Source organism: Octodon degus, unplaced genomic scaffold (assembly GCF_000260255.1).
Source record: "Octodon degus isolate 3935 unplaced genomic scaffold, OctDeg1.0 scaffold00103, whole genome shotgun sequence".
NCBI lineage: Eukaryota > Metazoa > Chordata > Mammalia > Rodentia > Octodontidae > Octodon > Octodon degus.
In genome coordinates this window covers 7969183-7972824 of record NW_004524679.1, presented here as the reverse complement: position 1 = coordinate 7972824, position 3642 = coordinate 7969183, and the positions used below count along the sequence as shown (strand labels likewise).

General features: G+C 41.5%; 1 pseudogene; it reads right to left on the bottom strand.

The window, feature by feature from the left end:
* Nucleotides 1-1982: 1982 nt before the first annotated feature.
* On the bottom strand, nt 1983-3247 carry LOC101583553 (annotated as a pseudogene).
* Nucleotides 3248-3642: the final 395 nt, after the last annotated feature.

Here is a 3642-nt window from a genome sequence, read left to right as displayed (position 1 = left end):
TCAGGTGAGATAGTGTCCTCTGCACTTGTTCTGGTTGTTCTCAAGGCCTTAGATTGCATTTTGTATTCTATTTGCAATCCTTCTCTTTCTTATTTCATATAGCACTGACCTCAGACCTGGGGTGAAGAGCTTTGGTGCATTTATAACCTTAGCAACTTTGGAAATTCGGGTTCAGATCAATTAAGTTTGAGTTTATACCATTTTGCCTGACTTGGGTCTAGCTGTTGTGTTCAGCTCCTTCCTGCTGCAGCCCTTGGAAGTGAGCCTGTTATGTCCTTTTGTCACAATTTTGAACCTTTGTTTCCCTGCTGTTTTTCTGATGGCCCTGGGGGTATGAGGGAGTGCAGAATCTCTACCACCCACTATGGAGATCTGGGCCTGGGCAGCATCTGTGCTACCTGATATGGTGGCTCACTCACACAGAGGGGTTGGGTTATAGGCTCTGGAAATGTGGAGCGGTCCACGGTGTGTGGTAGAAGGTCCCACTCACGTGGAGTACCTGAGTTTTCATCCAGAGTCATCCCTTGGGTGCAAGGAAGCCAGATTCTCTCCCACACACTCTCCAGGCATGGGTTGGGCTGGATATGGAGATCCTGACAGCATTGCAGAAGTTTTCACTCACTTTGCGGTCTTGGTGGCTGGCGCTCTGAAGCTGTATATGTGATTGAATACTACCACTTGCTTTCAAGAAATTTAAGTTTTTGTTATTTTCTTAATAAAATTTTCACAACTATTTTAAATAGAGTAGAGTAATGTTAGATATGACATTAGAAACACCATCATTTAGAATACAAAACGATAGGTGTTTTAAGCAAGATTTTGAATTGCAGGTTGCTGTTCTCAATGTAGACGTTTAGTTCCCAGATGTCAGCATACAGTTAGTCAAGATAAAATCTCTACATATTAACTATTATTTTCAAAAACTGATGGAAATTCTTATTACAACCACCTCAGCCATATATATATATTTGCGGGTTTTTTTTCCCTTCCTTTTTTCCTATTTTATCTCCTTTCACTTCTCTTCCTTTTTAAAGTATTAAAAACCATTTCTTTCTTATTTATTGTATCTGTTATACTGTTCAGTTTTCATTTCTTCCTTTGTTTTATTACACTAGGGTGACAAAATGATATTTACACACATAGGTCTGGTTTATTTCACTTAAGAGTATAGCCTCTAGTTGAATCCAATTACCTGTGAAGACTTCCAGTTTGTCTTTCTTTGTACCTGAGTAATACTCTATTGTATAAAAATAGTACTTTTTTTCCACCAGATCCTCAGGTGACAGGCATTTTGCTTGCTTCGAAGATATGACTAAGACAAATTGTGTTATAATCATGGTTGCACATACATCATTGTGGAATGATATTTTTAGTATTTTTGAAAAAATATCCAATGACCAAAGAGCTGGGGTGAGTGGGATTTGCAATCCTAGTTTTTGGGGAGTCTCCACACTGATACCCATAGTCGTTGTATCAGTTTACATTCCCACCAACAGTGGAGAAGGTTTTGTTTTCCTCAGCAGCCTATCCAGCACTTGTTGTTAGTTGATTTCTTATTTTTTAATTTCTTCACTTTCTGATCCCACCATTAGTGTGGGTCTGGCCTGTTATGTGTTGGTTGGGATCAAGCTTTGGTTCCCTGGACCATCCTACATTTGCTGAAGCAGGTTCTTTAGAATGCTGTTCTATCTCTCTGCGCAGTTGATTTCCTTATGACAGCCATTCTTTCTGCGTATATATGGCATCTCAATATTTTAGATTGCACTTATCAAATTGTCAGTGAAGTGGAGCATTTTTGAGATATATATATTTGCCTCTTATATTTCCTCTCCTGCAAAGTGTGTATTCATCTCAAATGCTTACCATTTTTCCACTATAAAAATATATTTTTACACAAACTACACCTTTTAAACAGTAAAGAGACTTGTTTGTGGCTAATGATGCAGACAGGCCCTGATGGTGATGACCTTCCTGGATCTTTTTTATAGGCTCTGCTCAATATTTGTGGAGATGTCAATCTCTTCTAGAAGCTCAGCCACATTAACATCAAACCAGTATTGAACATCATTAAGAATTTGGCATCATTCTTATTGCACAGCAAAGTGACGACCAGGCCTTTGGTAGCAAAGGGTCCTGCAAGGCAACCCAGTGCAAGTAAATGTCTGAGGCTTCAGGCATATAATACCTGCAGACGATGTTGACACATTCAATGTCCATCCCTTGTCCAAATAGGTTAGTTGCCACCAGGATGCATAGCTGGAAGTCTTTGAGCTGCTGGTGTTATGATATGTCCTCCTGCTGTACCATACCAAGTGGTATGGCAATGGGCAAGAAGTTCCGCTACACCAGTAGCTGGGCCAGGGCGTTGCAATTCTGTAACAACTTCACGAAAATCACCACCTGGTTAAATTCTAATATATCTAGGAGGTCGAACATCTTGAGTTCTTCTCATTGTCCTTAAAATTCACGTAGTACTGCTGCAGGCCATGCAGCATGAGCTTGGTTTCATGATGTACAATCCCATCCATAACTTTCTGCATGAAAAACCTGCAAAGTGTCGAGATCTCCTTCCTCACAGTGGCGCTAAACATCATGCACTGCTTCTCATGGGGTGTCTGGTGAATTATTTGCTGTACATCTGACCTCATGATTAGCTGCTCCAGCATCTTTTCACATATGTCAACCAAAAAGTGCTCCAAGTTCTTCAGGTTGAGGGTGCTGTTTCTCATGAGTGCCAGGATGTAGCCGGGGGTTCTTCCTACAATGTCATTACAGTTTTGCTTCATAATCCTTCATCTTTCTTGATGGAAAGACCTCCAAAATACACGGACAACTTGAGATTGGGCATGTACTCTGAGAAGCACTCATACAACTTGTTGACTGCAAGTCCAGCTCTCTTGTTTGACAGATGAACACAACTGCCATCTGCCTGCTGACATGCTCAATTTGATGTTGGGTGGCCATCACGAAGATTGCTATCCTGCCCATTCCAGACTTGGCCTGACACAGGATAACCATGACCAGGATGATCTGGGGATGCACTCATGCTGGACCTCTGAGTGGTCCAAGAAGCCACAGTCCTAACCAGCTCTCAAGAGCTCTGTATTCAGTATGAAGACCCAAAAGCCTGAGTTGTGGATGGAGACATAGGAGACCTGCACATCTTTCTAAGGAGTGCAGCAGTACTCTCAGCCAGAGCCTGGTTCTCTTCATCTTCCTCATAATTCAAAAGTTCATTTTTTATATCTTGTTCGTGGTTTCTCATTCACCTCATCATGGTAAGGGTAGGATCTCAGTTCACCATCTCTGGATTGGGTCTTTAAATTTTTAGGCCCTAGGACCTGCCAAATATCTTATCAGATTAAAGCACCTGCAAGAAGGTGCTGGAGCTGAGTGTTTCACCCCAGGCCTGCCTTACCAGGCCCGATCTTGGGGCACACTTAGATGGTGATTGAGAATAGGCATTGTGATGCACGCCTGTAATCCCAGCCCTTGGGAGGCTGTAAACATGAGAATCATTTATGAGTCCAATATAGTAGCAAGACCCTGAGCACTCTGTAGACCCTACACTAAAATACAGTGGGAAAAATGAAATAAATCTTGGGATCCTTAGGTTTTTTTTTTGTTTGTTTTTGTTTTTTG